This window comes from Peromyscus californicus, unplaced genomic scaffold, assembly GCF_007827085.1.
Source record: "Peromyscus californicus insignis strain IS unplaced genomic scaffold, ASM782708v3 Scaffold_7__1_contigs__length_154581171, whole genome shotgun sequence".
Classification (NCBI taxonomy): domain Eukaryota; kingdom Metazoa; phylum Chordata; class Mammalia; order Rodentia; family Cricetidae; genus Peromyscus; species Peromyscus californicus.
Window position 1 is genome coordinate 65,275,435 of NW_026294595.1, and position 13,546 is coordinate 65,288,980.

Below are 13,546 nucleotides of genomic sequence, written 5' to 3' on the forward strand. Positions count from 1 at the left end.
TTAGACTTAAAGAAGCAGATGTTCAAGGAGAGGGAAGGAAGGAAGGAAGGAAGGAAGGAAGGAAGGAAGGAAGGAAGGAAGGAAGGAAGAGAAAGAAAGGAAGAAGAGAGTGAGAAGGAATGAAGAAAGAAATGAAAGAAAAAGTTCTCACTCTGACAACTGAGTTTTGGGAACCTGAGCAATTATTAGTTGACAAGCACTGGCCTATGAGCTCTGAATACATCATTTTAATCACTGATGTATTGATTACCCATAATTATATTATCAACACTAATGATGAGGAGTCTGAACACTAGAGTGTTTGAAACCCCATACATATAGCTATGCATTGAATGTACCCTGTTTGATTTAAACAGTGTCTTGACATACAGCATCCACACTTAAAGCGCTCCATCATAATTTAAAGTCAAATATGAAAATGTTGTAATGTACCTTAAATAGATCACCACTATGCATCACTTCTGTGAAAAGTCTGAAGTTAGGTATCACCTATTCTTTATGGAGAAGTCCGTTCAGTAGTGAACAAAATTCTGTTTGTATCCAACTCCCCTGTACATCTGAGAAAGAAAGCAATGATGAGAAGTTGCATTGGAAGTTGATGCAAAGCATGTGAACATTGCTTCTCTGGTCCTGCCATCAGCATGGTCTGAGAATGCAAGAAAAACAAAGAAGCCAGGCTGTGTTGTCACTGCATTTATAGAGGTATCCCTGAGATGTTACCAGTCTGGTGAACTGATTCTTATTCCACTGGGTTTTTAAGATTTCTTTCTGCATGAGTTTATGATGCAATTTTTGTGCTTGAACACTTGATTCAGTGTTTAAATCACTTTTTATTAATGTGGTTAGAAAGAGCTTAATTTTTCTACAAGGAGGTTCTTTTAAATTTTCCCTAAATGTTGAATTCTGCCACTAGAGAGATTTTTGTATTTTTTTATCTTTCATATTCGATATTTTTAAATAAGAATTTATATGTCCATGGATGCTATTTTTCTTTTGAATGATCAAGTTCCTGTCTGATAACGATTTCATGTAACACTGTATTTAGAAGGAGATCAGTGCTGTAAAATGATGGAATACAATATTTCTCTCCTGAGTTTAAGCAAAATTCATGGGTATTCACCAAACATAATAGCTAGTTCTTTCATAAGGAATTTTACACTAATCCCTATGAGAAATGTGTATTGCCTGACAAATAAAGTAGCAAAGACTGTTCCTCAAAGAAAAGCATTTTATGAAAAACTATATTTGAAGGTATATGTTAATTTGAATCTTATTTACCCTAAGAATCTTGAGCTTGTGTGTCTATAGCACTTGGATGGTGGTGCACAAATGTCTGTTTCCTTTCATAATCCAGGGAGAACTTGAAATTACAGTTACTTTTCTGTTTTAGCTTCCCAGATGCTGGAGTAATAGGCCTCGACCTAATCCATGGCTTGTATCACATGTGAAAAACCAAAAATAGAGTGTCTAGAAGTGGAAAGGCATTGTGTATTCTCAAAATGTATAAAAATATCTTGAAGATCACTTTAACATAGTGGATACAGCCTTGACATTGCTGCTTGAGGGAAAAGTTAACAGTTGTCTCATAGATCATTCCAGAGGTAGAATAAGCCAAATAGTCTGTCAAATTATGCAGTTCTTAATCATTGATTCCTGCCACTTTTTAAAGAATATATTTATTCATAATGTTAAAAAGGAGAATTTAAGTAACTCATGAAACAATTGTGAATAATGGTACTCAAGCAGCACCAGTATGACAGTTTATGTGTTTAAGAGGAATTGGGTATTCCCATGGGACCCCCTTGACCAACAATTCAGTTAGATATATCCCAGTCCTGGTTCTGGAAGTTTCATTTGATGACAAGAGATGTAAAGTTGGGACTGTGTCTTCCCCATTATTTGGCAATTTCATTTAGATTGCCTCCATATATGGATATATTTTAGGAAGCTTCTACTGTATTAAGTTTCCATACTAACCCTCATATGGTCCTTAATTTTAGCTGTCTTTCCCCCATGATCTCTCCCCTTCCATACTTGATCCTCCTATTCCAGTTATCTCTATCTATCCATAATTATCTATTCTATTTACTTTTCCTAATGAGATCTATATCTGTTCTATATATTCCCTTACTCTAGGCCTACCCTCGTTGGTTATCATTGACTTAATAGCTAATATCCACATACAGGAGAATAAATAAATATCATGGTTTTTTTTCTGGATATGGGATGCCTAACTCAGAATGACTTTTTTAGAGCCATCCCTTTACCTTCAGATTCATGATGTCACTATTTTTAATGCCTAAGTATAGCTAGAGTTTTCCTGCCTGGCCCACAGTCAGGACAAATCTCTCTCACCTGTCATTCCCACAGCCACTCAGACCCGACCAAGTAAACACAGAGACTTATATTGGTTACAAACTGTATGGCCGTGGCAGGCTTCTTGCTAACTGTTCTTATATCTTAAATTAATCCATTTCCATTAATCTATACCTTGCCACATGGCTGTGGCTTACCGGCATCTTCACATGCTGTTTCTCATCATGGTGGCTGGCAGCGTCTCTCTGACTCAGCCTTCCATTTCCCAGCTTTATTCTCCTTCTTGTCCCGCCTACACTTCCTGCCTGGCCACGGGCCAATCAGTGATTTATTTATTGACCAATCAGCAACACATTTGACATACAGACCATCCCACAGCACCTAAGTAATATTTCATTGGGTAAATTACCATATATTCTTTATCCATTTATCTATTGATGGATATCTAGTCTGTTTCAAATTTCCCACTATTATGAATAGAACAGTAATGAACATGGGTAAGCAAGTGTCTTTATGATAGGATGAAGCATCCTTTGGTATATGCCTAGGAGTGGTGCAGCTGGATCTGGAGGCAGATGGATTCCCATATTCCTGTGGAACTACCACACTGATTTCCATAGTGGGCGTACAATTTGCATTCCCACCAAAATGGTTGTTAATGCACATCCTTGGTAGCATGAGATGTCATTTGTTTTATTGATCTTCTCCATTCTGACAGATGTAAGAAGGAAATATCAAAGTAGGTTGATTTGCTTTCCCTGATGGCTAGATGTTAAACATTTCTTTAAGGATTCCACAGCCCTCTTGAGTTTCCTCTATTTTTAATTTTCTGGTTAGATCTGTATCCCATTTTTAAATTGGGTTATTTGTTTTCTTGATATCTACTTTCTTGCATTCTTTATATATTTTGGATATTATCCTTCTGGATGTATAGTTGGTAAAAAATATTTTCCTATACTGTATACTGCAGCTTTGTTCAAATGACAGTGTCTGTTGCCGTGCAGAAGTTTCTCAGTTTCATGAGGTCCCATTTATTAGTTGTTAATCTTAATTCCTGTGCTAACGGGGTTCTGTTTAGAAATTATATTTTTATGTGCCAATGAACTCAAGATCATCACTCCCTTTCTCTTTGTCAGAATCAGTATGACTGGTTTTATGTTTAAGTCTTTGATTCATTCGAACTTGAGTATTCTTCAGGGTGATAAGTATGGATCTATTTGCATTCTTATACATGCAGAAGTCAAGTTTGACTGGCACCATTTGTTGAAGATGCTGTCTTTTTTCCAGTGTCTATTTCTGGCCTCTTATACAAAATCAAGTATCTATAGAAGTGTGAATTTACGTCTAGGTCTTCAATGTGATTCCACTAATTTCCAATATAAATACCTTCTCTGTAGAACAATGTGCTCTCTTTCTAAACAGTGAGTAAAGCATAAAGTACTTATCAAAGTAAATATTGACTTTTATTCTTGACAGTAAGTTTTCAAAGTGTGATTTTCCTTGTTTGTGTGTATGTGTTTGCATTTGGGAATTAGCTCTCATGCAAATGCACAAGTCAGCAAAACCCAGATAAGGGCACTGACTGTGGTCATCTATTCACCTGGACCTTATTTTCTTGAGACAAGGTGTTTGAATGAATTTTGAGCTTGCTGATTTGTGAGCTCCCGGGGACTTTCCATATTTCAGCAGAGCTAGGTTAAAGGTATGCTTCCATGTCTGTCATTTTCCTGGATTCTGGCTCCCAAACTAAATCCCTCATACTTGTACATCCCTCATACTTGTACATCCCTCATACTTGTGCTCTTACCCAGTGAGACATTTCACCAGTTCTGTAAGTGTAGCACTTTGATATATATCATTATCAATACCTTCCCTATTTTCCTAATGGCATTCTTCATTTCCTTATTCCTGAAAGTGTAAACAATAGGATTGAGAAATGATTTCAGGACAACAGCATATATAAGCATGCTTTCTCAAAGGTTAATGAGGATATAGGTAGTCCATTAATAACAGAAGGAACAAAGAACAAAAGTACAACAGTACTGTAAGAACCATAAGTAGAGATAACATTGTATTGCCCTTCAGAACTGTGGGCTCTTGGAAAGAACACGATGACATTATGGGAGACTAGCAACAAGTAGCAGGTTAAAATTCAAATAAAGCCACTATTGGCACTGACAAAAATACATGTGTCAGTGTAAGCAAGTTTCAGTAATGGGAACAAGTCAAACATGTAACAATAACTGGCATTGGGTCAACAGAAGGGCAGTTGCAATTTAATCTGTATGACAGAATATAAGTAGCCCCCTGCCCAAGTCACTCCTACCAGGAAGCCACAGAGCCTTTGGTTCATGATGGAAGAGTAGTGCTAGGGTTCTCAAATGGCCACAGAGCAGTCTTATGCCCTGGCTGTTGGGACACTCTTCTCTAACACAGTAAAGAAATGTACAACAAATAAATACGTTGTACAATACTCAAATGAGATAGTCTTCCATTTACACAAGAACTCTACCAGCATCTTGGGTGTGAAGTCAGAAGAGATGCATTCATCCTGGAGGAAAAAAGAAGTACCTAGGACAGCCCAGCAGTGCAAGTCTATAAATGATTATATGTATGTGTGTTTGTGTGTGTGTGTGTGTGTGTGTGTGTGTGTGTGTGTGTGTGTGTGTGTGTATGTGTGTTCTCCCTAATAGTTGCATCGTAAACCAATAAAAATGCCAAAACTTGACGTTTTTCTTTGGGCTTCTAGCTCATAAAAAATGTCATGGAGACTTATTATTAATTATGAAAGCTCAGTCTGTAGGTTAGGTTTGTCCCACTAGCTCTTATAACTTAACCCATTTACATTCATCTATGTGCTGCCAAGTGACTTGTGCCTTTTACCTCTCCCTACATCCAGCTCACAATTCTGTCTTTCTTCTTCCCAGCATTCTCTCTGCCCAAAAAATACTGCCTAGCATTGTCATTATAATTTCATGAGTAGTCCACTTTATTGTACCTCCAGCTACCTTCCCCACAGACTTTCAATTAATCTGCATATTTATTCAGTTCCTGAATTCATTTTCACTAGGTAGTCACAGCTTTAATATTTGTATCTCCTGTGTGTATGTACATAAGTGAGATGTATCAGTAAAATATACTTTTCTATTTTTTTTTTTTTTGGTTTTTTCAAGACAGGATTTCTCTATGTAGTTTTGGTGCCTGTCCTGGATCTCACTCTGTAGACCAGGCTGGCATTGAACTCACAGTAGACCAGGCTGGCATTGAACTCACAGAGATACGCCTGGCTCTGCCTCCCGAGTGCTGGGATTAAAGGCGTGTGCCACCACCACCATGGCCAATAAAATGTACGTTTATGTGTGAATTTCTGCCCATATATGCACAAGCAAACACACACAGGTGTGCACACATATACTGATTGTTACAAATCTGTGAGTAAAACTGTAATTTACTTTAACTGTGGAACAAATAATGTGTTGATTTTAATGGCTGATATTTATACCAGGCAGACACATTTTACATATAAGTATGTCTAGCCAATGAAGTTACTTAAATTTATTTTTAAACAATCATTTCTATTGTGTCCTAAAGTCTGTTGCTCAGTAGTATTCATAATATAATCTTTTTATATGTTTACTCACAAGCTACAGTCAAGGAAACAGTGGTAAAAACTAAAACCCACACAGTCATTGAATGGGTTGGCAATCATTTATGAGACCAAGATTATTCTATAATTTACTAGCTGTCATTTAGGGCCAAGGCAGGATGGAAGAAACTGTAGCAAGATCACAGGGCGTAAGATACATATATGAAAATGTTACAATAAAACTCATCATTTTGTATAATGACTGTGAGGGAGGCAAGACTACTTTATACTCTTAAAACTTGCACTCAGATCCAAACTTTCCATTAAGATTAGATTATTCAAGTTCCTAAAACTCTAGGAGCCTAGGACTTTTGCTATGTAAATGAATTTAATAAGAAAGCATATCCAAAGTTCTTTTTTGAAAATCACATAAAATTAAAAATGGAAGCAGAGACTTAGGAATAAATGATGATTTTCATTAAGAAATTCACCGCCGGGCTGTGGTGGTGCATGCCTTTAATCCTAGCACTCAGGAGGCAGAGCCAGGCATATCTCTGTGAGTTCAAGTCCAGCCTGGGCTACAGAGTGAGTTCCAGGAAAGGTGCAATGCTATACAGAGAAACCCTATCTCAAAAAAACAAATAATAAGCCGGGCGGTGGTGGCGCACGCCTTTAATCCCAGCACTCGGGAGGCAGAGCCAGGCGGATCTCTGTGAGTTCGAGGCCAGCCTGGGCTACCAAGTGAGTTCCAGGAAAGGCGCAAAGCTACACAGAGAAACCCTGTCTCGAAAAACCAAAAAAAAAAAAAAAAAAAACAAATAATAATAATAATAATAATAATAATAATAAAAAGAAAAGAAATTCACCTGACAGGCACCAATGACACAGAGCAGAGAATATAGTTTTAGTTGTGAAGACGTATTATGCACCCCAATAAAGCTTACCTGGGGATCAGAGGACAGAGACAGCTACTAAATTAGACATAGAGATCAGGCAGTGGTGGCACACACCTTTAATCCTATCACTTGGGAGGCAGAGATCCATCTGGATCTTTGTGAGTTCAGTGCCACACTTGGCTACATGAGAGAAACAGGACCAGGCAGTAGTGACAGCCTTTGATCCCAGGAAATAATATGGTAGGACACAGAATAGTATGTGAGGCATGAGGAAACAGGAACTCACTCTCTTGATGCTGAGGATTTCATAGAGGCAAGCTAGTAGCTGGCTGTTATGCTTCTCTGATCTTTCAGCTTTCACCCCAATATATGACTGGGTTTTTTATTAAAAGACCATCTAACATTTGAACAATATTGAGTTGTTCAGCACACGTTCGTAAGTAACTTTTTTCTTCATATTTATTTACAAGGTAAAATATTATATCTTCAGTTGCAGTGAGATGTATCTGTTTCAAGGAACAATATTTTCTAAAGTTCTTAGCATTCAATGGCCAGTTGTTATGGTTCATACTTACAGTTTTTCTTGTTTCAGATAGCTTTCTTTCATAAAGAAAACAAAACTGACTGGGAGGTACTAAGAAATGAAGGCCCTATATGAAATAAAAAATAAAGTGTTGTCTTTATCTTTCATGCTCTAATTAGATATTCATTAGTTATACTTACAAGTAAAATGACATCATATTTTCAGCAAAATGATTTCCAAACCTCTGATTAAAATACCCACAGTGGTAAGTATAGGGTAGCCAAGGTTTATGACTACAAGAATGACTATTTTAACTCATTTAGAAGACCATTGACCTAAACACAATGTATAGTCTAGATTGAATCCTGCAATAAAAAAGTGTAACAGTTGAAAATTAAGCTACATATGAATAGAATGTGTTTTGTAGCTAAGAATAATATATACACATTCATTTCCTAATCCTGACAGTTTCACTCTAGCAAAACAGTGTGGTTATCAAGAGAATCTACAACCTGTACTATCTTGTTTGCTTTAATCTAAAATTAGTTCAAATAAAATATTAAATAGAAAAAATTTTGTTCATTTTTTGTCAAAAAAGGTAGCAATGCAACTTTATATCTAACAATCATGTGTCACTGAATGAACTCTAACACCTCAAGCTTTTAGGTTCAATAAGCAAAGTCAGCATTATTTTGTCAGAGATTGATAAAGTCTGACAAAGCTCAGGCTGGCTTCAAATTCACCATGCAATCTAGCATAATTAATTAATTAATTAATTAACTTGCTTTTTCCAGCCCAGTAATAGTTTCCTCTCTCTCTTCTCCTCTCAGTTCCTTCGCCCAGTTTCCCTGTCCTCCTCCCCCCATTCCATTCCTCCTTTAGCTTCAGAAAAAGACAAGCTTCTCATTTATATCAGCCAGCCATGATCAATCAAGCTGCAGTAAGACTAGGCACCTTCACTCCTATTAAGGCTGGATGAGGCAACCCATTAGGAGGAAAGGGTCCCAAAGCAGGTAGCAAAGTCTGGGACAGCCTCTGCTCCCAGTGTTAGGAATCCCACAAGAAGAACAATCTATACAACTGCAACATGTGTGCAGAGGGCCTAGGTCAGTCCCACACAAGTTCTCTGGTTGTCTGTGAGCCCCTGTGAGCTCAGGTTAGTTGACTCTATAGTTTTCTTGTGGTGTCCTTGACCCCTCTGGCTCCCATAATCCTTCCTCCCCCTCTTCCACAAGGGGAAGGATTGCCCACTCTTGGCCTAAAGTTTAGCTGTGGTTCTCTGCATCTGCTCCCATCAGTTGCTGGGTGAAGCCTCTCTGATGACAATTAGGCTAGGCACCAATTTATGAGTATAGCAGAATATCTTTAGGAACCGTTTCATTTACTTTTTAAAAATTTATTACCACTCATGTTTGGTTCTATCCTAGGTCTCTGGGCTGTCCAGCCTCCAGGTCCTGGCCCTCCAGGCCATGTTAGGTGTGAGCTCCCTCTCATTGTATGGGTCTGAAATTGGACCAGTAATTGGTTGCCTACTCAGCTACATTTCTATAATTTTTATCTTCTTTATCATAGCACATCTTGTAGGCAGGGCAAATTGTAGGTCAAAGATTATGTAACTAGGTTGAGGTCCTAAACCTTCATTGGAAGTCTTGCCTGATTATAGAGGATAGCTAGTTCAGGCTCCATATTCCCCATTTCTAGGAGTCTTATCTAAGGTCACCCTCATAGATTTGAGAGTTTCCAATGCACTAGGTTTCTAGTTTGTCCCAGAGAAACCCTCCTGATTCTAGTTGTCTCTCCTAGGACTCTCTCCCTCCAAACTCCTCTAACCCAATCCCTCCTATTCCCATGCCCATCCCCCATCCAGACACCCCTCCACCTGCTTGTGATGTCTATGCTATTTCCCCTTCACAGAGAGATTCATGTGTTGTAGATGAATTTCTAAATAGTCTTATTAAATAAAAAACACGGAGCCAGATACATGGGTGAAAGCCTAAGAGAGATCAGGGAAATAGGAAAGCTACCAGGCAACCTCACCTCACCAACTCTGCAGCTTCCAAAATGTGTGATTCCCTTATTACCCACGCCTATATGCCTCACTGTTCTGCCATCTGATTTGCTCTCTCTGTTGACCTACATCACTTCCTCTTCCTAAGCAGCTCTGTCACATCCTGTCTGTCTGCACAGATCTCCAGACCTCCATGGTTAACTAGTTTTGGAATTTAAGGAGTATTCCATCACACCTGGCTCTGTTTCCAAAGTGGCCTTGAACACACAGAGATCCTGCCTGCCAAGTGATAGGATTAAGGGTGTGTGCTACCGTTGCCTGAATTCTTTGTTTACTTAAAATGGTTTGCTATTTCCTTTGATCTCCAAACAAGCTTTATTTATTAAAGCACAAATAAAATATCACCACATTTCAGCACAAATAAAATATCACTACAGTGTGTCCCACCTTGAGCCCTGCCTTGTTACTCTTTGGATCCATGGAATTTCACATCATTTTAAAATTTTCCTCCTGCCTCTACCTCCAAGTGACAGGAGTTACTTTTGCTCCTGCTCAGAGATGCCTCATAGCAAGAACCCTGGTCCCTGAGCCATCTCCTGAAGCAGAGACCTTGGGAAGTGTGTCTGTCTTTCTGTGCCCCAGGGTCAATCTTGACCACTGTTTTCTTCATATTTTTCTCAAAATGTTGAATTCTTCTACTAAGGAGGCTTTGATTTTTTTTTTTTTATGTGTAACATTATTTTCTTGCTGTGGGATGGTCTGTATGTCAAATTACTCTGATTGGTCAATAAATAAAACACTGATTGGCCAGTGGCCAGGCAGGAAGTATAGGCGGGACTAACAGAGAGGAGAAAAGAAAGAACAGGAAGGTGGAAGGAGTCACTGCCAGCCGCCACCATGACAAGCAGCATGTGAAGATGCCGATAAGCCACAAGCCATGTGGCAAGGTATAGATTTATGGAAATGGATTAATTTAAGCTATAAGAACAGTTAGCAAGAAGCCTGCTATGGCCATACAGTTTGTAAGCAATATAAGTCTCTGTGTTTACTTGGTTGGGTCTGAGTGGCTGTGGGACTGGCGGGTGACCAAGATTTGTCCTGACTGTGGGCAAGACAGGAAAACTCTAGCTACATTTTCTCTTCAAAAAAAGTATAATTTGTTTATGATCACCAAATATTAGCTCTTTTCTTTTGAAGTGTTCTTGGATTTCTGTTAGAAAATGCTTTAACACAGCATCATGGTTATACAATGGATGGGAAACAGCTTCTCTGCAGAATTTAAGCAAAATGCTTTGTACCTACCAAACATAAGAGCTGAATTCAGTCATAATGAATCCTTCTGTCAATCTACAAGGAAAGTATATGTCTTGTTTTGAAAATACTATATCAATAACTGTTCATGAAAGAAAAATATCTTATGAAAGATATATGAAAAATAATATAGTGTTATATAATATATAATGGTTCTTATGGTCTACAAGAGCTATTAGGCAGAGGTAAGTGGATCTCTGAGTTCAAGGACAGTCTGATCCATAGAGCAAGTTACAGAATAGACAGGGCTATTACACAGAAAAGCCCTGTCTCAAGAAAAAAATATTTTATGAAAAATATATGAAAAGCAATATAGTATTATATGATATATAATGGTTCTTATGATCTGTCTCCTCTTCCCCATATCCCTAAATCTTGTGGATCAAGGTATGATAAAGACAGCCCATTTAAGCATGAGTGCTCCGAAGCTTCTCACTCTCTGCATATTACCCAGCTGTGAGTCCCTGTGTTAATTACCAATGAATTTAAGAAGTGACTTGGATTAGATATTAAGATGCCTGCCTTAAAATAACAATTGGTAAAGCAAAACAAAATTAAAAGGCTGTGAATTTGAATGAGAGAAGAGAGGTATATTGAGGAGTTTAAAGGAAGGAAAAGCAAGGTAGAAAATTTAAAATCAAATTATAATCTTAAAAACTTTTAAACAATCTGATCTTAGAAGAGCTTGCCAAATCTTTGGAGTGCTTGCCAAGTAGCTGATACAGAAAAGTAGAAAAATATGTAAAAATAAATAATAACGAACCAGCCAAATAAACAACAAAAAAAAGCCAAGCAATACAGAAACATCTGTGATGTAGTTTTATGACTGCTCTTCTTTCTGCAGATCTTAAGTTCTGATAGCCTTTCCAGTCACTGGGATCAATGTGGCATAAAAACTTTTGGAATTAAGTTCTCCCAGTTTTACTTATTTTATTAAAATTTTTCATGCAATATATTTTGATCATATTCTTTCTCTTTCCCCAGCTCCTCCCAGATCCTCCCCACCTCCCTCCCTACCTAACATCCTATTCTTTCCATCTCACCTTTCTCTCTCAAGATAAAAGGAAAACCAAAAGGAACAAAAACAAAAATTAACATCAAAGTTACAAAATGCAACAAAAAGCATATGAAAATATAAATATGGAGTCTGATTTTGTGTTGACTATACTCCGGAACATGAGTATTCCCTGACATGTGGTTGATATGCTTAGCATTGTGCCATTGAAGAAAAATGAGTTTCCCTCTCCCAGAAACTGTCAATTACAAATGGCTTCTTGGTTAGGGGTGGGCCTTTGTGCCCATTTCCTCTTCTGTGTGTTTGGATATCATCCAGTTGGAACTTGTGCTGGTCATGTGCACGCTGTATAACTTCTGAGATCATATGTGAAATTGATCTATTGTGTCTGAAAAATAAATTTGGTTTCCATAAATTCATCTACCAGTCTTTGTTCTTAAGATCTGTCTCCTATAACACATAGCTATCCGAGCCTTGTGTGTTAGAGGTGTGGGAAAGTTGTGATAAAGACAGCCCATTAGGGCTGAATGCTCCAAAGTTTGTCAATGTCTGCACATTGTCCAGCTATGAGTCTTTAGAAGCTTTTCCACTGAGGGTTGATTGATTGGTTGTTAGGGGTAATTTTACTGCTATATCAATTAGCAAAATAATAGTATTAATTTTCCTGTAGGAGTCATGACCTATTTAGTCTCAGGTTTTTGACCCCACTAAAAGTATCATGTATTGGGTATTGGTTCCATCTCAGGAAATAAGCCTTAAATTTAAAAACAGAAAAAAGTGGTTAATTACTCCCATAACATAACCTTCATGCTACTATTACACCAGTGGGCATATCTTCCAGGCAGGTTGCCATTTATTTGAAATTTTATAGAAAAGATAAAGACCTACAAATTTTCTGATAGTGTCTTCCCTTTCTCCTTAGACCACAGTCATTTTATACCTAAATTATAAAATCCTTTGAATTTGTCAGCATACCAGCCCTCCATGTATGCTACCTACCATCAGACAGGGTAGACTCTTCAATGAGGAATATAAAATTATGTAAAAACAAGAATTAAAATTTTAATTAAAGAAAATAGGCTTAATCAGTAAGAAAATTCAAATCAAAACTTTACTGACATTCCATCTCACAGCCGTCAGAATGACTGTCATCAAGAAGACAAGCAGCACAAGCCACTGTCAAATAAATGGAGGGTGGAAGGTATAAGAAATATCAAATAGGAGTCTTTTCTATCAGATACTATAAAATCTGTGTTTAAGATAAAGAATGAAAATCTTCTTGTCTTCCTCATCTTATAAGACTTTTATGTAAATGTTTTAATCCTCCCCATCCAATAAAAACTTTGTTTATGCCAAGTCCATGACTATATTCTAGGAATTTGATGACCTGAAGCAGTAACCACTTTGTCCTTCTTCCTTCATTTTCTACACACCCGTTTCTTTCTTTATGACCACACGCTTATTTCTGATAGAGGGAAGAATGACTTATTCAGTGCTAGTGAGAGCCTGTTCAGCCATTATGAAAACCAATATGAGAGTTTCTAAAAAATTTAAGACTATAGCTTATAACATCTAACCACAACCTGACTGAATATCTATCCAGTAAACCAAAGTAAACTTTCAGTGGAGATGTATTTATACTCATATTTACCATTCATTCATTATAGCTGAATTATAGAATCAGTTCAGGTGAGCACCAACATAGCAACTATAAAAATGTGATCTATATAGACAAATGTAATTTTATGTATCCATAAAAGGAATAAAATTATGTTGTTTGTAAGAAAATGGATGGAGCAAGAGACCAATGTGTGAAGTAAAATAAGCCACATCTCTGATCAAAGACCTATTGGATGTTTTATCTGACATGTGAGAGAGAGAGAGAGAGAGA

The 13,546-nt window shown here is 37.5% G+C and overlaps 1 pseudogene; it reads right to left on the reverse strand.

Annotated features, from left to right (window-relative positions):
- Window positions 1–4,136: 4,136 nt before the first annotated feature.
- Window positions 4,137–9,016, reverse strand: LOC128100927 (olfactory receptor 4C15-like; annotated as a pseudogene).
- Window positions 9,017–13,546: the final 4,530 nt, after the last annotated feature.